Raw genomic sequence first — 22,556 nt, forward strand, 5'->3', positions numbered from 1 at the left:
AGTGGTTTGGCTTTTTGAAATCCGACAAAGAGCAGAGCAATGTTCAGTGCAAATTGTGTAGTAAACAAACCACCAAGTCGACAAACTTTTATAACCAGCTGAAGCAAAATCACTCATTGGAACATGCGGAAAGTGTGAGTTTGCAGCTAGATATTGATAAAAAGAAAGGTTTTAAAAAGCTTAAGTTTCTTGACCCCAAGTGCATGCTCCCTGGCCACAAACATTTCTCTCACACCCCGCTGCCTAAACTTTTTGCAGTGTAGGGAAAAAGTTGAAGAAGAGACTTATTTTGCTACTACTACGGATCTGTGGTCTATTGACTTAATTATTGTTATTGAATGGAAATATAATATCCATAATTTGTTACCCATATCGCCCAGCCTTACATATAATGTATATCATTTACAGACAATGCACAATATACAAGAAATAATATCCCCCAGGTGATTCCTTCTCTCTCTCTCCATCATGTGTGTGTGGCTTCCCTCCTATTGGTGGGATCATGGAGTCAGTTTTCCTCCATGAGTTTGTGTGTGTCTGTGAGCATGTGGGTCCTTTTACCATCTCATCAGGCTTCTCAGGGGAGTAGCATGACTTCCAGCAGTTCGATACCAAATTACCCTGCTGGACTCCACCTTGTTAATCATTAATGGGTGTTGATGTGCAAGCCTCTCTGATTGCTCACAGCCATGTGGATTTCATACTTTCACATAGGGTCTAATTCTAAACAAATATCAAACATTTATATTTTGACCATATTTAAAATTAGAATGCGTGATTCCCCAAAATTAACGAAACAACTGTCAGAGATCGACTCAATTGAGACTTTAAATAAGACATTTGTTCAAAATGTCTGCAATAACTTCAGAAGGTATTAATTCTAAATGCTGAATAATATTCAAAACTAAGTAAATGCATCAAATGTTTTTTGTGTCAAGAGAGAAAGTGACATTAACATTTTGTGACTAAACAAAAGAAATACAAATGCACAAATGCCATTCTGAAATGTATGTTAATATGGTCGACAATGTAAATTTGCATTATTGCTGCACATTATTGCTGCACAACATTGTTTATATCCTAGTGCCAGAGAATGAAAGAATTTGCTCTGAAGTAAGGCCTTCATGTAATTTGTTGGCCATAGAGGGATTAAGCGGGTTATTACCAAAAAGCTTTACGATATTTGAGGCCTAGAGGGGGATTACCAACACTCCTAATCAAGAGGAAATAAGACGAGAGAAAAATAATAAACTTTCGATGCTATGGTGACCTTTGCGCATCATTTACAGGCAGTGCATGTCAATATGTAGCCCTTGCTGCACTGTAGAAATAGAAAAAAGATGAAAAAGAAATATCATGAGGAAGGGGATGGGAACATTTTATAATGAAGCTTAGAGAGGTAAAATCATAATTTCATAGTGGGAATAGAGACCTCTACCCTGCTAACATGTGACACGTCACCTCAAAAGCAAGTCTTTTCAATAAAACAGGTGATCCAAAAAGTTAGGCCCTTATTTTTATAGAGACCCTTGTGGCAAAAGTCTCTCGCCTCCAGGCAGACTTCCAAACACGAGTTTGATACAAGCTAATGACTCGGAATAGCATCATAGTCTACCCGAAAGGCTTTGGGACATCTGTCTCACCTTTACTTACTAAATTAATTAAGTAAGATGTGGGTGACCCTTTATGCAGTTCTTTGGGAGTTTTCCTAAAGAGTTCCTTACCCTAGGCCATTCACCAAAAAACGCCAGACTGAGCAGTCACCATGACCACTGACCCTCTCTAGCACTACTTCATCCAGATATCTCCTCCTCTGGCGGTCGCTTCCCAACCTGTAATGACAAGAAAATGATACAAGTTTGACTTCTGAACTGTTCTAAGGCAGAGAAAAAGAAAAATCAGATTTAATGTATTTAAAGTGGCCAAAATACAGAAGGATAATGACCTAACGAGCAAGGGAAACAATTACCAAGGAGAAAAAAAATGTAGATAAAAGCTCTGTGGGAGCTTGAGATCCAAGTACTAAAGACCACTCTGCCAAGGAACGAGGAGTTTCCAACCTTGAGCAGTGTCTTTCAATGCCCGCCATTATTGCGGCTGAGTGAGAACAGAAATCTCCAGAGGAAACAAGGAAATCAATAAGAAGATACACTATCAGAATGTTGCCATTATGTTTTATCAAACTATTTAATTAGGTATTAACTAAAACATGGCCTGGTATCCTCCTTTGATGAATACGGGCAATGACAATCTAGGCCGTTTTCTTCCCAGAAGCTTTGAATAACGTAAAGTACAACACACTTTTTTAATAAACATTGTTCAAGTGGTACAGTATCTGCTTGAAGAAAGAGAACAGAAAGGTCATCCAGATGTATCCATTCAACAGCTCCACATGAAAGACAGTGAAAGTCAGACACACTTAGCCTACTTCATTGATATTCATATCCTCTCCCATTATTTGTAGTGTTTGCCTCCATCTAGAAGTCAGTGCATCAAAGCATCAGTCAAAAGCTCAATCTGTGCTGCCTCAACACAGAAGTCTCATTGTAGATTCTTTTGACAGCCTCACCAACAGAGACAGTATAGATCTGCTGTGATGAATCAGAAAGAATGGTATTTTTGTTACACAAACTGGAGGCTCTTAAAAGCGTAATGATATGCAAATTACAATAAACCCGTTTAGATTTTATCAGATTCATTTATTATCTATTTCACAGGAACATTTGAAAGCACACAAGTGCATTTAAGAAAAGGACATAACGTAAGATTTTATACCCTGAATGTATAATGCACGTATTACACACAAATATACTAATACTAATTATAAACACCCTTAAAATACCATGCTAATACTGTACCATTACCAATAGAAAGCATATAAATATAATCATCCAGCTCCACCTATTTTGTGTCTCTTCCCCTGTGTCTGTTTACAAGGCTGATAGAATGAATGAGTTCTTCACCCTGTTCAACCACCGTGGGAGTGTGAAGCGCCTGCCTGATGGTGGGCTAGCAGGGTGGAGGGGATGGCTATCTTGGAAGCCTTGGATTATGGATCTACTAATGGAGGCCATTTTCAGCAAACTCGTCACCCTGGCTCCGGCCTGTACCGTTTCATTGTTGTACCATACAGTGCTGCAGTACTGTATGATCCTCTGGAAGGTGAAGCAGTACAACAGGTGGGGGGCTTCATGGCCAGCTTTAAAATACTTCAGTCTCCTCAGAAAGTACGCTGAGAGAATGGTCCACCTGTTCCCAGATAATGTTTTGAATTATCACCAACCTTCTTGGAATGCACCTTTGCCAGTATTATCCTACAATAATTGTCAATCATTTGTGAGACAAAATTGGTTATTAATAAATTTCCATGTCAAACGAAAACGATTGTCTTGCTATCATTCTCAACTGTCCTGAAACTAATTGAGTAACTAATTGAAACATGTTGAATCTTGAATATGTTTTTTTTTCTTCTACTTTTTCTATTAGATTTGTCATACAACCCTCAAATAAACCACTGTGCACTAAGCAATAAATTGAGTCAGGCTAAATGTTTCCTGAAGTACATTTTGATTGATCAGACTTCAAGTGCCCATTTTTCAAATGAAAACAAAACTACTGCTGTAACACTTTTTTACAAGTTGTACATTATAGTCTTAAGTCAATACTCAATAGGCAATGACTTACAGTCTTGCAATGGACCATAAATGGTGCTAAAGAAACACATACATATTTGTGATTGCAACCATGATGAATTTACTGTCGCCCAAACAGCCAGGTCATTATTGTGCTACCAATCCATCATTGGGAATGTGAAGAAAGTGACCAGTACTTTACCCTGCAATTAATCTCCATCCTATAACTTTGCAGCAGTACCAGTGGAAAGGGCCGTAAAATTAAAGACAGTGTTAAATCACAGCACAAGGGGAGCCTATCGATCTTTTGTAAAATGGACCTTATTGACAAAGCACTTAAATCAGGTATTAGAAAGTTTATAGCAACGGCTATAAACACACAAAGCTGCATGTGGGAGGCACTGCAGTTTTACCAACATAGTGCAGAGGGTGTTTCAAGAACAAAGGGAGTGTACTCAGCCAAGAATGTGACGGGGTGGAGCAAGCAGGTGTGGGGTTGATGTGGGGGACGTGGCAGGATTTGTGGCTCCATAATGTCTATGAGATAGTATGTTGGTTTGACAGACTGCCATAAGATCTTGGTTGTAAAACGGCTGCACATTGTAGGTTAATATTTGATTGCATTTGATCTATTACTATTGATCATGTCGTCAGACTAGGCTGGAGCAAGGACTGACACAACAGGAGACTGTACAAGTATTGGTCGACTCGCAAATCACACTCAATGACACTGGTGCCTGGTGATAATTTGATGCTGGGCTTCGATGAAGAGGCTTTGTAAGTCATGACTATTACACTCCAAAAATATCTATTCTTGTCAGGTAAAAAAAACTAATATTTCTGCAATCTGGCAATGAAGGTTATTGTCAAACACCTCTTGTGCCATACTACTGTATTGGAAAAATTGAAGATGTAACACATTTATCCTGTATAAGAATGATTCTGTGTTCAGCATTCCTTGTGTGTAGGGAGAGGCCATCAAAGATGTCTGGCCTCATCTGTGTTTGGTGAATCATGTGGTCAAGCTTACAGGGGTCAAAAGGCACACACACACGCACACACTCAAACACGCACGCACACACGTGCACCAGGTCTATGCAAGGCGCCAATGAAGAAGAGGGAGTCAGATGGCTGAGCGGATAGGGAATCGGGCTCGTAATCAGAAGGTCACTGGTTCAATTCCCAGCTGTGCCAAATGACATTGTGTCCCTGTGCAAGACACTTCACCCTACTTGCCTCGGGGGGAATGTCCCTGTACTTACTGTAAGTCGCTCTGGATAAGAGCATCTGCTAAATGACCTAATGTAAATGTAAGAAGAGCCATGGAACATTTGCATGCCTTTGTTTTAACCAATGACTGTAAAGAGTGGGGCTGCTTAAATAGCTAGCTAGCACAACATGCTTGCAGACAAACTTTGTAGCACAATGGCGTGTGATGTTTTTGTCTCCTTGTGGGCCGGCCACAAGCAATAAAGCTTTCTTAAACTTGTTCACCGACTGACTGTGCAATGCTTGATAGATCAATATTTCTGACATACCACCACAAATTCTTGTAAGACAAGCACCAACATGCTTCACACAGGCTGTTTTGGTGCAAAGAGTATTGGTCTTTTTCTTGGCAGTATGCTATTTCCCATCTAAATCTCAATGCTAAAGTAGAGATTGGGACAACACTACTGGCTAGAGGGACGTTTGAACAGTATGAACAATGTCCTTCACCTTCATGGTACAGGTGCTTATGCTGTACTGTCTGACAATCAGACAAGCATAACTCTATGACACAAGGAGTCATTTGTCAATCTTTGCACCCAGGGAGTGATGATGGGAGAGAGGAAATATACCAGGGGTCCATCTGCTTGGCATTCAAGGTCCCATCTATTCTCTGAAAGTCCATGGCTGGCCGATCATTGAACAATCAAGCTGCTGACATTAATATGGTAAATGGCTTCACTGACCATCTGATGACAGCAGTGTCCAAGAAACCCAAGTCAATGAGTAGGGGAGGGGCCAAGTTGCTAGGGAGATGTCTACTTACTGCCATGGACTAAGCGCATTCTTCAAAATCTTTCTCTCCTTCATATGAAAAATATGCACATACTGTGACTCTCTCAAACACACATGCACACACACTTTCCAACGACACTTTCGGAAGGCTATGTAACATTTATGATTGGATTCAGAGTGTAGACTCTCGGGTGCCAGGTGAGCAAAGATCAAAAGCTGCTGTAAAAGACACCAGACGGAGAGAAACAACAGTAATAGACTGAGTTTGGGTGACAGCAGTCAGTCATATTTTGCAGGTTCAGTAGTCCTGCCTGGATGCTGTGTTCATGACACGTTTCACAGCTACTGCTCGGGCTGTCATTCTCAGGAGGAGGCGAGCACGAGGGAATGCCATCTGAAGCTTCCAGAAAGAACCGCAACATCACAGCAGACAGCCTCCTCATTTAAAGGAAGAATCCAGTTCAAGTATTCCATATTCTTCTTTATGTTTAGATGCGTGACTACCATGCAAATACATTTAGATCAGCCTGTCTCTCTCTAGAAAACAAATAAGACTACTTTTCTGACATATCTGTATGCTAGGCCAACGCTAATGAACTGTACAGGAAGAAAATCACAAGCTAGTTCAAGTGAAAAACATCAAAGATTATGGCAACAAAGCAGAATTTTAAAGGAGAGAGCTACAATACTAAGCTGACTGCATGTAGCTACTCTGCCACAATACAATTGAATCTGGCACATCAATAAAGATGGAAAAGAAAGTGGCTCTTTCCAAGCTAATTTCCATTCTACATAAAATATTGAAAGATAAATAATACATGCACACTTGAAAAGGAAATGGAATCCTGCTCATTCCTGATTTATAGCGGTCTGTCAAAAGGCACTCCTCACACAAATGTGAGGGTCTGAGTAACATCTCTATGTAGACTGACAAATATAGCCTTGGGAAGCAATCGTCTAGTTGGTCTGAAATATGCAGACAGACATAAGTGTGCAAGAAAGCACTTCAACTACTATCAACACTTAAGAGTTAGAACTTCTTTAACGGTTTCTAAGATCACATAGAGGTAAACCCCAGAAAAACTTTTTTTACATGACCCTGAAAGAAAAACAGATGCCCACCAAAACACTGTAGACTCAAAACAGCCAGTTGGAGCGATTCACATCCCCCTGCAGTCCCCGATTTCTCTACCATCTCCAACTCTCAAACATGAGGGTAATCTTCACAGTGGATTTAGTGAACAAAGGGAGCTTCAGTAGGACTGCGTCACATGCTGGGAGACGTGTTGTGGCTGTCACAAGCTCTCAGGAATATAGTCAGTAAGTTCCATTGGTTTTGCATACATTTCAGGGTTCCTCTCCATCTGTTTCTGTGCTCCCTATAAACATAGCTGCATAGGGACTGTTCCCACAAATGCACTGAACAACCACAAACCGTCCTGCCAATTTGAACACAAATCGAATTATATTTTCAACCCTAGTGGCATGGTAAGGCAATAACAACAGAATCAGAGGAGTCTTCAAGAGGCTGGACTCTCAGTCTGCAAAGAGACACGAGGGGAGGCAGAAGGGGGAGAGGCAGACAGGGGAGAGGCAGAAGGGGGAGAGGCAGAAGGGGGAGAGGCAGGGGAGGCAGAGGGAGGGAGCCAGCCGAGGCACGCTGAGATGAGAGCAAATTCAAGTTTTAGATGAGTTTTGGAAGCTGCATAAATAGCCCCAGAGCCTGTCAGTGTCAGCTCTCAGAAGATGACTGAGCTTCATCTTGTAAACGAAGCCAGAAAGCTCAAATAATACTATAGTGTGGGCCTATAGTGTGGCTATAATAAGAATTACCTTTACGCACCCCCACAACAGTAGTAAGATACACACATCTACCTTTCAATGTCCAAAGAAAGGCAGCATTGCTCACTATTTGCAAAAGTGCACATTGCCACAGTGCTGCAACCATCCCAAATGTGCTCAGACAAGAAGACAAAGGCAGGGGGAGGTGGTGGTGAGTGAGGGGGGCTTCCTCCAGACCTCTGTGTCATGGTTGAAAAGGAGAGGGCAGTCCCCAGCAGTCTCTTCCACATAAAGATAAGCCTCACATCCTCAGTACCTTGTTGTTTATACAAAAAGGCCACCGACAAGTTCGGAATATAAACAGCCAGAGACTATGGAAAATCAAAACAGCATTTTGAATGAGACAGTTTAAGAGGAAAGAAGCTTTATAAATCTTTGACAATATCACTCAATCTGAAGAAAGGGGCTCGCTGAAATGACAGAGCACACTGAGAAAAAAAGCTACTGAAAATAAGGGGCCTTATTATCTTATCTGAGAGAATAAGAGAATCTTCTGCGGTCAAAAACTAGGCTTTGTCAATTTCAATTTTCAAGGCTTATTGCAATTCAGGGCTAAAAGGGACTGTCAATGAGGATAGAAATCAAGACTAAGGGGGGGAAAGTGCTACAGAGATCGACAATTTGAAAGAAAGTAAAAGGGAGAAAAAGAGGGAGAGAGTCAGACAGGGTAAGAAACAAAGGGAGTACTAGAGAAAACTAGATAGAAAACACGAGTCACCCTTTATATATAGATATCCCATTCAACTGCCGTTAACAAATACCCCTCTATATGACAGCTTTGTTTGTTTACACTGAACCAAACAAAGGCGCCATAACACAGCTCCATGTGTGATGATAGCATGAGCACTGATAGCAAGCCGTCAATTCAGAATCCGAGGCGTGACATCAGCGTTGAAGTCTAGTGTGTTACCCTGCTGGATCTCACTTTTACACTTGTAGCTCTGACTACCTCCTCTGCTGGCTTCATAACGGTACAACAATGACCCCCCCCCCCCCCACACCCCCCCCCTCCATTCCGTGCCTCTTATAAAAAAAACTGAGGCAGCACGAAAGCGCAACGCATAGTGAAGGTTTTCAGAACATTCATCATTCGCGATCTGAGAGCTGAGCCGACTGTCTGACAGCGATCTCTAGAATGTGCACAGAATGGAATTTTTCATTCAATGACAGCTTAGTGTTGGTGCCAGTACAGTGTACTGTCGACACCATCCATAAAGCTCCATCATGCCATAGCATGTTGAATACCACACAAACGGACCATATTATGCAGGTTTGTCACGAATGCCATTTAAAACTTGTTTAATTCACCAGTACTATGATGTCCCTCATGAAACATCAGTGTTGAAACAAGCAAGTACCCATCACCTTCCTCCTATTCATTTCCACAAAGTAAAGAAATAACAAGAATGTTGAGTTAGACCTGCCACTATCTGGCTTACAGCATCAAAACCGCCATGACAATAGGAGTAGGATATTAGCGCAAACAGTGATCCAGACAGGAGAAGAAAAAGAGATAGTGAGGAGGGAGGGGTTCTGACCGAGGAGGACAGGGGCAGCTCTAGGAAGGGAAGAAGTCATCAGTGGATGAAGACATTTTGCCTTAAAAGACGGGGGGGGGGGGGGGGGGGGGGGGAGCTGAGAAAGTGTTATGCCTCTTCAATGATCTGTGTGTGGGAGAAAAGGCCCTCTCCCACTCTCTCTCTGGGGGAAACTCGAAGGTCAGCGGCCTAATGAAATGATTAGATCACTGGTGCTGTATGCAGCAGAGATGGAGGAGCCAGACCACTTCCCTTTAAATGGAATTTGAAACATGAATGCACACGGTGGTTTCCTTCCTACTGAAAGACTAAGCAAACATGTTGATTCAATCAGCGCAACACTTGCTTTGGGATAATTAGTTATGGCACTTCAGACAAATGGAATTTAGGAACAATCTCTTTCTTGCAATACTTTCCAAAAATAGCATTCCCCCTTTAGGGGATGTTACCCTCACTATGGTGACAATTTGGCAAAGAAAAAAAAAAAACAGAGCAGACCTCAGGTGTCATGAGAGATCCTTGTGAGTGAAAAGCGTAATTTACTAGGCTACGTTTAGGAATTCCATATGTCTACATTCACGATGACAACTGACCAAATGGCTGAAATTGGGTTGACTTAGAAGAGAGGCTGTATGCAAAGAAACAGGTTCAAGAAAGGCAAATCTTCAGCTATAGCCTAGTTTACATGGTCATCCTGGCACTTGAGAGAATAATGGCCTAAAAAGCTAATACTTCAGTCTTAGACAGAATTCCTAAGCAAGCGACTGAATAGTTGATATTTCTCAAATTCCACAATACAAGACATAAAATGATAATTTTCAGCTCTTAACAACTCCTCGCAGAGGCAGGCAATGATGTGAAACCAACAAATTACCCCTTGCCCTTCCATTAAAGTAACCCTATTGTCTGAGAAATGACCAAGCGCTGTGTGAGTTCTGCTAAGTGACACATTTTTGATGCCAATGAACACCTACAGATTCTTGCAATTTGGCAGTGCCATCTCATTTCCACCCTCGTAGTCCAGATGGAGAGGGAGTGGGAGTAACAGAAAGAGAGGGATACCAAGACATTCAAGTCATCCAGAGAGACGGCACGGCCCCAACATTTGTCATCTCTGTCCAGACTTTCTTTGAACAGTGCTGTTTGCAGTCTTCTGCACCAGTGTGAGCAAGGAGCAGTGCAGCGTTAACAAAACTGTGTGGAATTGGAGGGGAGACAAACTAGAGGAGAATATAGGAAGGAGGGAAGGAGCCCAGAGTACACAGAGCAGAGACCACGGAGTTACTGAGCTGCAGCTCTACATGTGGAGCTCAACAGAAGCTGCATATTTACTCCTTATTCCTGTGTTGTCAGCAATCCCGGGGATTATAGCATATTCAGAAATAAGCATCCATAAAGAGGAGAGGGGTAAAAAGAATGGCTCTTAGCACATAATCTTTTTTAAATGAGTAGGCTATGCCACAGTTTTCTCAAGAGTGGCACAAACAGTCATTATTCAAAACAGGATGAACTGTTGATATAAGACAGCATATATCCCTGTTTCCACAATTGAAAACTGTCCAGAAAATGCATGTGCCAGGATTTCTAGCATATCGCTTCTAAAGCTCAATAAATTCCAGCAGCATGCTTCCAAGATGAAGGATTACAAGCAATTAATATCCAGATATGAAGTACTGAAAACTGAGCCATATACATATTCATGGAAGGAAAGATCAAAAAGGAAGAAGCTGGGAGTCAATAAATCACCACAAAGCAGCTTTCATTCTCCCTCTTTCCTCTTTGACTTCTGAAGCCTCCTCCTAGCCTGCAGAAGCACTCTCAGAACTCTGCCAGCATGCTGGCCTTTCTAAGGCTCTTTTCAAGCTGACCCAGGCCTGACCTCCTCTACCTGGCACTGACCACCACCATGAGCAATCCTCTTAGAGTGCCTCTGAGAGGCTGGGTCCATGTGAGAGGAGGTGGAGGCGTGAGAGCTCCGAGGCTGCATCCCTCATGGCAGAATATCCCACTAAGGCTTAGGAGTGGTGCAGTGAACACTGTCACTCCTGAGGAGGGTCTGAAAGAGCTCTGCAGGTAGATGACGAGGGGTTGATTGTGATTTCACCGACTACTCTGCTTCACCTTTGAAGCCCACTTGCCATAGGCACCGAAATAAGGACTTACAATAATGCATACAAAGCTTTAAGCTTCAACAGGTGTCTCGTTTCCGGGGAAACCTGTATTCAAAAGACCTTTATTGCCCTTCATTGCTGTCCAGCCATGTTTGAAAACACGTCAAACTTGTAGTCTTGTAGCAGCAGCGGTGTGGAGCAATTCATGTTTTCAAGGCCATTTCCAAAGTACCAGCTTGCCAAGGTGTTTCTTCACATCAAAGTGTGCGGGGGTCTAAGGAAGGAGGAAGGGGCAGTTTCCTGCCAGTGTACCACTTGGCTCTAATATACATATATATATATAGACATTATATATTAGATATTGCTGCATTCATTATCACTTTCACATTCCATTTATGTTTAAAACAGAAAGTAAGTATTTTTAATTTAAAGAAACATTTCCCATGGGGACCCATTTAGGGAGGAACAAGTTCTCATCCTTTCCGTTGCTCTTCAGCACATGTCGATGAAGCCTGATGATGACGACATGATGGTAACAGGGTCCGCATGGGGTCAACAAAGTGGAAGACTGTGAAACTGAAGAGATCAGAACATTCTGAATGATGTAACATTTGTTTTTGTATGTGTATACGAATGTGTATCTTTGTGAGACTGTGTGGCGTGTGTACATGTGACGGTGAGGTGTTTTAACACGTGTAGGGTGTGTGTGTGTGTGTGTGCGCATGTGAGTTTCGAGCGGTCAATTTATTTTCAACTGCTCAACCGTCAATTTCAGACTTCTCAGATCATAAGGTTGAACGCCTCAGACGGTGCAGTCTACACTACCCTGCACGACACTACAAAAGACAAGCAGAAAGGAGGCCTGGTCCGGTTCCAGCTCCCTGTGCTCTGTGTTCAGTCAATAACAAACTGGGACTCTCTTGACCCTTCAGTGCTTCATCAGTCTGGGGAGCCCTGAGAAGCACAAAGGCTGTCGGGGCAATGTGCTATTGAGAGGCTGCAAAGAAGTGTTGAAGCGAGGGCTGATGATGGAGAAGCGGCAATAAGTGCAGCCTTTTGGGACACCTTCCAGATTAATACTCCCCAAACCACAGAACACAGACTTTTCAAGGTCTCCAGGGACAACGGAGCCCTTCTTCCTCAAATAGCGGGGGGAACTTCATTTACAAGCCTAATGAAGTGTGAATGTCGTTGGAGAGGCATTCTGGCAAGAGGGGGTGATAAGGAATGGCTTTTTTGCAGTGCGAGATGACAGCCATAGACAGCCCGTTTCCAAATACGGGAGGGAAGCATCTCCATGCACTGGTTTGAGAAAGACAGCCGTTAGAAGGATTTAGCAAGACGCAATTTCAGCACGAACGGGTAAGTGGGTGGCTCGAGGCGAAGCATCAAATGGCAGCCCAGGGACATTTCATAACACTGGCTTCACGTGTGGAGAGCCCCACAGTCATCCACTGTATAAAAGATGCATCATTTATCATACTTTTGAAGCTGTTTTAAATCCTAGGCCTAACTACTATCTTCCTTTCTATGACTCAAACTATTTATGCAACAATGCTTATTCACTTAGAAGAAAAATCAAGGTGTTTACAAACAGAATAACGGCAACACCATCTTATTAATGAAGTAAATTCAATAAACGTAAGGCCAATAATTGAAATTAAGCATTAAGCACCAATAGTCTAAATGCTGCTACTACATTTAAATAGTGAGCACAAGTGAACCATTTAAATTAAGGTTTAGCCAAAGAAATGCAATTGTTAAGTATCTGCCTTCAATCTCCAGATCCTAATGGCAGTCCAGGACGTAAGCCTTGGCTGCTCAACAGTGGGTGGTTAAAGACCACAAGCCTCTCTGTTGGTGTGAACTGTGGAAGATGGTGACATTCATATGAAACATACGCAAGAATCAGATGGGCCACATTGCTTCTGGATGTCTGACTGGGTCCAGACATTGACACTAACAACCTGCTGTTTGCAGCTTGTAAGCTTCCAAGGGCAGTTACATGTCACTAAAACTAAGCAAGAATTTGTCCTTGATATGCAGCGATACCTTGTGTTCATGGAAAAGCAGCATATTCTATTTAAGAGTGAGACTTGCCATGGTTCAATTCGGTGTGGGGCAAACATGAATAAATGTAATGTACACAAGGACACTTTGCATCAGATGTTGGCACAGAAAGTGAGTCAAAGTAGCCTACTGCTCAGTCAGCTTGGCATCGTTCTAGGCATTCAAAATACTATTGCAAACTATTTTAAGTGAAAAGATATATCCTGTTTTTATACTGCTGATATGGAATGCCAGCACTGTCACGGTATTGAAGAAAATTGGACATGGCACAGTGGCACACTCAAGCCCGTACAAAAGCAGGATATTTGAGAACAAGAATGTGCATTCTATGGAAGCACAGCTCCCCCTTTCTATACAGAGGACAGAAAACTCTGGCCTACAAAGGACTGGGAAGAGAAGAGGAGACATTCAAGTTGTCGCGTGTTAAATTACTAGACTGAACATCTGACTAAATAGGCTGCATAAAAAAACAGAAGATGGCCACTTGTTGCCATGGTTGCTTCTGGCGAGGTTTCCCTCTCTCTTCTCCGCAAGTCATCCAGCGTCAACTTCTATCTGAAGACCAGAACAGAGAACAAGAAAACTCCACCCATTGGCAGTTGCAAGTTGCAACAATATCAAGGGTGAACAGGACAAACCAGTGCCAGCTCCACCCCATCCCATTAGGATTTGTTTGAACCACTCAATAGAATTGGATGTCAGAACAAAGCAAAAATGAAAAGAAAAGACACTTAGACACTGTGTATGACACAAAGGCCAAATCAATCCCAGTTTTACAAGAAACTTAGACATAGTGGCGCCTCTCCACCTAAATCAGTATGTTGAAAAGCTTCCACTTGAGGACCTAGGCTAAGATAGTTAAGAGGACAGAAAGAACCATATTGACTCTGACTGCATTACTGAAGCTCCACAGGCAGGCTCCAGAATGTATCAGTCTTGGTGTCTGTGTGTGTTGGGGGAAGGGGGTGGGGGGGGGCTTTGCCACCTTTGGTGCCAAGAGCTGGCAAGGCAGAGCACAGGACAGCAGGGAGAGCATCAAGCCACAGAGTACAAGCGGTCCAGCCAACCAGAGCAGCTGAATCCCAAGGGTTCAGTAGTCCCTGTGAGAAAGCCTGTCTGGACATTCTGGCTGTTACAAAAAACGCCTGGCATTGTGCTTGGAGTCTGGCCCTAAAAGGTAGGGCAGACACATACTTGTAAAAGCCCAAGTCTATTCCATGTGGATCTAGTGCACAGTGAATATGGGGAGGAGAGTACAATTCCATATATGTTTGTCTTGGCGCAAGGGATCCTTTTGTTGTAGGGGCTGATGGGGCTTGGTATTTTTGGGAGAGGGGGTGGGGGTGTCTGGGGATTAGGATGCCCCTGGTCTGAGAGCATTACTGCTGTCTGGCTTGTGTCTGTGAACTGGGCCATGGTCAGCTATGGCCCAAGGGGGGCTCCAGCAAATTATACAGTCCCACTGAGACTCCAGAACACCCCACAGACAGAACAGTGTTTAACGCTCTCCATAACACGCTGTTCTTACTGTGATTGTAATAAGGAAAAAGACACCTGGCAATCAATGCCTTTTCGGTAGTATAGCACATACCCTCGTCTCATAGCTAGCAGTGTTTAGGACTACATGTCAGCAGTCTTCGAGGCAAGTAAAAATAAAATAAAAACATTTTGTTGTTGAAAACTTCTTTAGTTGAGAGGCTCATTTGACGTTATTAACTTTTCTCTCATTAATGCAAGGGATTTATGAAAATGAGTTAGTAAATTAAACTACCCATAAAGCAATGTAGCCTTGTAAAACTGCATGTTAGATGCATTTGTGGAAACACCAATCAAAGAATCTTGCAAATGAATCTGCATTCTAAGTGCATTCACAACACAAAAGGTGTACAACCCCTGCCAGTGTCTCCTCCAGGGTTTCCACTAGGTGTTAGGTTGTTGCAAACCGCTCATCATGTCCCCTCAAACTCAGGTCTTAAGAACCAAAACTTACAGCTATTGGCTTCTGGCACTGCTGTCTATCTGAGTGACAATCTGGTCCAGCCAGAAGAAACAGCACCAGGCAAAGACAGTGGATCTACTGGATATGTCATTATTATTATTGTTATTATTAGGGAGTCAGGTGGCTGAGCAGGTAGAGCATCGGGCTAGGGCTAGTAATCTGAAGGTTGCCAGTTCAATTCCCGGCCAGTACACATGACGTTGTGTCCTTGGGCAAGACACTTCACTCTACTTGCCTTGGGGAGAATGTCCCTGTACTTACTGTAAGTCGCTCTGGATAAGAGTGTCTGCTAAATGACTAAATGTAAATTATTAGATGACCACACTGAAAATGTAATTTTCACCCCCAAATGTGACTTGACATGCTAACAGACCAGGGCTGGCAAAAAAAAAAAAAAATCTTAGCCAACCCAATATCTCTTCGCCATTTAAACTATCTTATATCTGTAACATATTAATTACAAGGGCTTTCCAGTGACATCAATCTTCTGTCTCTGGCGTTTTATGGCTTCTTTGTGTTTCTTTGAAAGCAACAGAAAATTCCTTGTTTGCCTTAGCATCACTATGTTGAACTTGAACTACAGTCTGCGCGGCTGGTGGCTGTCTACAGCGAAACCAAAATGAAAAAGCACATTAGTGCCAGCTGAACAGTCATCCAAGCCATCACAGCATTCCAAATGACCAGAGCAACTTGAACCCTGGATGGGTGCAGGGCTTTAGGAAGTGTCCAGCCTAGGTGCCAAAATGGGGTCACCTTTCCAACATGAGCCTATTATTACTAGGCTCCATAGGAGGCTCTGGCTTAGCACTCCACTCTGCATCACAGACAATGTAGGACAGAAATACATGTGATGAGCCGACTCAAGCCGCTAAAGCGCTGGAGCAGACAAGCAGATGCATTTAGGCTGACCGCACCAACAAGGCAGCCGAAGACCAAAACACAGGCACAGAACGGCGTCATACAATGGTCCGGAGGTACCAAGTTAATTGAGAAAACTAAGCTGTGCAGCACTAAAGTTAATGCTTTTAATATAATATCTTAGGTCTACCATGACTTCAAAAAAATGTGCTCATTAAAACAACTGCAGTAAAAACTAATAGAAAAATACCTAGCAGCCACTAAGAGAGGCCAGTTCACTCTCCAATGCATCTTTACTGCTCTGGATGGAAACTTTCAAGGAAACATTCCCCCTTCCAGTGTATTACTCCTTGGAAATATAATACACATCTTATTTAAAGCACATGCTAGGCATTGGTAGTGCCCCTAATGATTTAGTCTAACGAAAGTTAATACTGGAGAGTATAAAGTAAAGTTCTGCCTCCTAAAAAGGATATGCAGATGACTTTCTGACCATAATGTGAACTTTTGTGAAGACAAACAGTTAAGAGTTCTGTTATTTATGCTTAATGGTCTTGGTTTCATTGGTATTAGTTCTCAGGGATGCTGATGCTAATGTATCATTTGTAGAGTTCAGCCAGAGAACTTTTCTAATGAGGAGATCACCGAGGTTTACATCTTACTTTTTTGTTGTTGACATTTAGCAGACACTCTTACGATGGCATATTAGGGCCAGTAGGTAAAAAAAAAAAAATCGTAGCTGGAGGAGAGAGGGGGGGGGTAAATATTCCAAGATTAAAGTCGTAAAATTTACGAGAAAAAAGTCGGAGATTCTCCGAGTTTATAAAGTCCGTAATTTGCAAGAAAAAAAGTATTACATTTGCGAGAAAAAAATCTGAGATTCTCCGAGTTTATAAAGTCACAGATTTGCGAGAAAAAAACTCAGAATATCCAACATTATTAAGTCGAAAATATGGATTTGTTTTTTCCTCAAGGAACCTCATTCCTTCACTTTGCATGGTCAACCTCATCACAGCACAGACACCGTCGCTTGCCATGTACAAAGCCTGCAGTCATGGATGACCTGATCAAATTATACTTTTCAATTGGTTCGTGGTTCAACAGGACACAGCCAAGACGCTGCTCTTTTCTAAACTGATCCACACCTTGAGGATCAATCCTTTTGTGTCCTGATGTTGAACCACAAATCGAATTTGAATTGCCTGTGGATGTAACTAGCGATATCCTTGCATCTGTCCATTGCATTGTAGTTCCTGATGCACAAAAGCTATCACCTCATCCAAATAAGTATGATGTTTCCTTCCGAATAGGCCCAAATCACGGCAATGTCTTTTCAAAGTCCGAATGCTTATTACAATCTGGTGATTCTGGGCAAAAATCAGGAGTAGCCTATTCCCTTATTGCTGAATCCTATTGAATAGTATAATTCAGACTTTTTTTCTCGCAAATTTGTGACTTTATAGACTCAGAGAATCTCCGACTTTTTTTCTCACAAATGTACCCCTCCTCCTCCGGCTCCGAATTTTTTTTTAACTACAGGGCCTAATACGCCGTTGTACACTCTTATCCAGAGCGACTTATTTCTTGACCCTGTGATACAGCACAGACAACATTTCATGAGCTAAGATACTACTTCATCCTCAAGTTTAACATGGCAATTACCCCAGGGTAGGCTAATTCCATAGATCTAAATTATTAACATCCATTTGGCTATGGCGACCCATTCCAAAAGATTAGTTACATTTTCTGATTTAAAAGACAACTTGGAATACTTGCACTATAGAGAATAAAATATCAAACTATATCCTATGACATCTTTAAACAAGAGAAATTTCACGTTTACATATAGCCTAACACAGGTTACTAACTAATTACAAGTGATATGTAACATTATTATATTATTGTTGCTTGCTTTCTACAGGTACACTCTTGCACTTTTGAGGTTCATGTTGTTTAATTGTAACTTATTTAACTGCATTATGCCTTATGGTTCTACCCATTAGCACTTGTTTGTTTTTTCACAATGTATGCTTCATGTTTTGGCTACCCGCAATGTTTATGGGGCCATCTCGTTGTTATGATCAGTGACCTAAGCACTTTTGTAAAGCTCTCTCTTGGAAGTCGCTTTGGATAAAAGCGTCTGCTAAATGTAAACGATAATAATATCATAATAAAATATCTACATCCTGTAACATTTACAGAAAACCCATTGCAATGTTACAGAGCACTGAAAACACATGCAAAATGTGGAAACAAACGAATGGTGAGAGGTTAAAGACCTCCACTAAATTGGCACATCCTGACAGTATTTCATATCCTGAGAGTACATAAAAGTAATCTAGGGATTTTCTGGTCAACTCCTGCAGGGAATGAGATGCAGTAGAGTGGCCATCTGCCTGGTGCTTAGCATTCTACCTCTGATGGGCTAATCCATGCTGCCACCTGAACCGACCAATCAAGACCTTCCAACAAACCGCTAGATGATTCAAGCCAACAACTGTCGTACATCCAACCACTAGGATTTAAAGATAGTCTTCAAGGGAGGGTTAACAATGACAGAAAACATATTTTCAGTATGAAAGTGTTGTTCTTACTTTTACATCTGGCATAGGCATATTTCAAAACTCAAGAGCAAGCAAAACATTGTTGAAAGTTACCTGAAGATATTAGAATTTCTGTGGCATAAAATTGCCTTTTCGGTTATATCCAATCCGACCCAACTACAAGGCTTTAACATACAGAAAGACATTTTTGAAATTTGCTATTTAAAAATAAGAAAGGGATACAATAGCTCATTGTCAAAACCCACACATTGGTCCAACATCACAACACTACTGATTGGTCTGGAATTCAAAAGTCAATTCACATATACCCCATCTAAGCTAAACATTGCAGTTTTTCCAATGACTTAACCATTGTACCATAAGCCTACATTAAAGACATGTTGAAACAATGTTCGTTAATGACAAATTAACTTTGCAAAGGTACTACTGAATGCCATAAAAAGGCAATATTCCAGCTGACTGGAGCTGAGGAGAATATCTCTACTCAGTCTGGAAAACAGCTGTATCCTCTATCTGCAATAAGCTCTGCATTCAAGCCATAGTGCCATTAATACAGGTCAGCATCACACAAGTTACATCACACTGATTGTGCTTCGCAAAGCACAATCAGAGCCACATAGTATGAAGGCATCGTAATTATAAGCCCACTCTCAGCAGAACAAAAGATTACAGTCGAATCAACTTACTTTGAGGCTGCATTCATCAAATGAGAGAGTGCACCCAGACTGGGAATAAAGTTTGAATTATAATGCAATACAGGCAACTTATGACACAATGAACGCCTTGACAGGTAAAGCAAAGTTCAGGAGAAAAGTCTTTGACTTAAATATTTGATGAGATGCTTGGCTGTACAAATAATATGGAAGAAGAACAACCACAAAAGGAATTGGCAAACTGACACTATAGTAAAATATGTAACAAGCTGACTCTTGTTGAGGCAAGCAGCATCAGACCTTACTATAACCATGGCCTGTGTGGAAATCTCCACAAGAAATCTGGAGCTGGGTAGCAGATGTCCAGCAAACCACATTCAATCTGTGTAGCAGAAAGCTGTTAGAGCACTTTTGAGTCAAATAACCACCTTGCAGACACACACTGACATTTCAAAGGTTTGCAAAGGAGGATAACTACTGCAAAGGAGACAGTGCACACCACAACCCAAAACCTAAACATATTTAACTATTTGGTTATATTAAAAAGTTTACGACAGGAATTGTTCTATGGTCTTATAGAATAGTTTGAATGACTAATGTGTCTCTACATTAAATCTAAGAGCTCTGAACAAAAACGATTTAAGTTGGAGGCGTTGGGAAATGGCTTTGAAACATGTCAAATTTAATTAAAGATAGAAGTAGGCAGCAACAATACCAGAACATAGTGTAGTTTCAGGCATTGACTATAGCCAAACCAGGCCAACAAAAACGTTTAATACATTGAGACGCAAAGTTTACTATTGAAGACAGCTTTAACGTGGAGGGATATGCTACAGCTGAGATAGGTTGTTAGGTTAAGACCAGAAAAAAAAACTCCCAAGTTAGCTGGTCCAAAACATCAGGACTACAGCTTCTTGTTGATATTAGTAGATCAAAGAAAACCTTGCTAGACAGACTAAGCTTGATAGTTATAACCTTGCAGGCTAACTGCAGACCACAGAAGTTCAGATCAGACTACTTGGTTGACCAGACAGACTGTTCAAGAGCCCCGGCGTTACACTTGTGAATCACACAGGATAGCAATTGAGACATACATGTAAGAAAGGGCAGTAAACGCTTTGCATGGATTTTGTATTGCATTGGCAAGTACGCGACTGAAATTATCAACAGTAAGGTCAATACTTTGCCAACAGCCCGGCACTCTGAATTGCTGCATCCAGCAAATACAACATTGTGTTAGCTAGCTAGACACTCAGCTAGCATACATGCTAGCTGCTCACAGTCACAGCTCTGAAGTTGCGAATCACGTCTGAATCAAAAAGGTATCTTTTCTTACCATAGCTTGCTATATTATAATGATATCCACATCACACATCTAGCTAACCACCAGGCTCGTAAATCTAAGACAAACTTACGTTAGCTATGTTAGTTCATTTTGTATTGGATTGTATATATGTATATATATATATTAGCTAGCCTTTCATGGGCGATGAGGGCAACAAAAAAGAGAAGACTGAAAGACGTGTGACTTACCGACGCCAGAGCTCAATTTTTCTTCTTCAGATACCGTACTAAATATCCAGAAGTGACTTGCTTAAAAAAACAAAACAAGGGAGACTAGGAAGCTAGCTGCTCCCTCAGTGCTTCTCTTCTCAAGACTTCTCTCCCTACCTCTCTTGATACAGCACAGGAACATTTGTGAGCGCAGTGGATCAAGCGTCTGGTTCTCACTCCTGCTAAGACACAGACACCGCGAGACAGCACGAGAAGGTGGAGTTTTTTATGAACCAATGAAATACACCAATGGAAACGGCAAGGTCCAATGAAATCTAAGCTTTTGTCTGCTGTTTAGTATATTGACGCAAGGTGCCACGATTGTGCATTAAAGTCCGTTTTAGTCTTCGTTGCAAGCTCACTCATCATTGTCGTGCACATCATTTGTTGGCATAACTGTCCATTTAAACCTGCATTACACACGTATAAAACATGGAGAAAACATAACTTAGGAAATTCAAAAATATGATTTAGAGTTACACAAAAAACACACATTTTGTTTGACTTATTTCTTGCTCCAGTTATTTCAGTGAAATGTAACCTCTTCCAACTTCTACTAAGCTTTTTTACAAAAAAAATTAACAAAAAGTCCATGTGGGTTCTTTTGTGAATAATTGAAAGGCTTGGACTCTCAATTCACAAGCATTAGTCTACACGGTATTGAGATGTAGCCTACCTTTAGTGCTTTTTAAATAACTTTTAGACATTTTAAATGCCACATGGAACACTTAAAAATATGTTCATTCAAGGTAAAAATGCAGGAATCCTAGCAAAAAACTATGGCATAATTGTTTACTGATAATCAGAGACACTTGATCATTTTAGTGTGTATGTATAGGCCCATTTCAGTTTTTTTGCCTCAAGCTATGATTAAGATCATGGATTTTTTTTATTAGGATGTGAACAAAAAAAATCTAATCTAAGTTACACAGTCTACTTTCAAGGCATTCTGTCTGATATCGGGCAAATGTTTTGTTTTAATGGCATTATTACACAAAGGAATGTATAAAAGTGGAGCAACAATCGATGGCATGATTAACAATGCCCTTAATCACAGTTGTTCTCTGTGAACGTCTTGCTGTAATGGCAGATACTGTCACTAGCAAACTAAACAAGCATGTGTGCCTTAAATCTTCTGATAGCAGCCACTTAAAATATGTTACGCTTATTTTATGTGTGTGTTCTATACAATGTGTCTGAGATGTGATGGAGGTTTTGACTTTTTCTAATGTCCCTCAGATCACAATACACCGTGTTGCCCTCCATGTCATGCTAGGCTTTTGGTCTTGCTTCTTCGATCACCTACATGCATTATTCACTTGGTTTGTGAGCATTGTGCATCCATCTTTTCATCCCTCCTGTTGAAAGGATTCTTGACCTGCAAGGAATATCTTTACTCAGCACCCATACTTGCTTGCAGATTGATGACCTCAACCCCAGTATATGGCATGACTTTTAGTTGTCATCAATGTAATTTCCTTTATCTAAACTTGATGGCCAGTGGCATGTGGACATCCCCACTAATTATTGAGTTGGGTGTTTATTGGGTGATTCAGCCACAGTAAAGGGGGCAACCACATTAATGCCCATGGTTGGAATTGAATGTTTAACAAACTCATATAGGTATGATGGTTAGGTGTCCACATAATTTTGGCCACATAGTGTACATTACATTTCTCTGATTCTGAAGAAGATACAGGTGGATGAGTTTATCAGTATTTTGTGACAACT

The 22,556-nt window shown here is 41.4% G+C and overlaps 1 protein-coding gene across 1 annotated transcript in view; it reads right to left on the reverse strand.

The window, feature by feature from the left end:
• Window positions 1-20,990, reverse strand: part of glceb (glucuronic acid epimerase b) — a 37,190-nt gene extending 16,200 nt beyond the window's left edge. Inside the window, exons 1-2 of the mRNA XM_084682562.1 lie at window positions 20,805-20,990; window positions 1,725-1,832 (exon numbers count right to left, since the gene is read on the reverse strand). The gene's annotated coding sequence lies outside the window, so the exon portion shown is untranslated. The remainder of the gene's footprint in view (window positions 1-1,724; window positions 1,833-20,804) is intronic.
• Window positions 20,991-22,556: the final 1,566 nt, after the last annotated feature.

The sequence above is a fragment of the Hypomesus nipponensis genome, chromosome 19 (genome assembly GCF_054491055.1).
Source record: "Hypomesus nipponensis isolate SF chromosome 19, ASM5449105v1, whole genome shotgun sequence".
Taxonomy (NCBI): Eukaryota; Metazoa; Chordata; class Actinopteri; order Osmeriformes; family Osmeridae; genus Hypomesus; species Hypomesus nipponensis.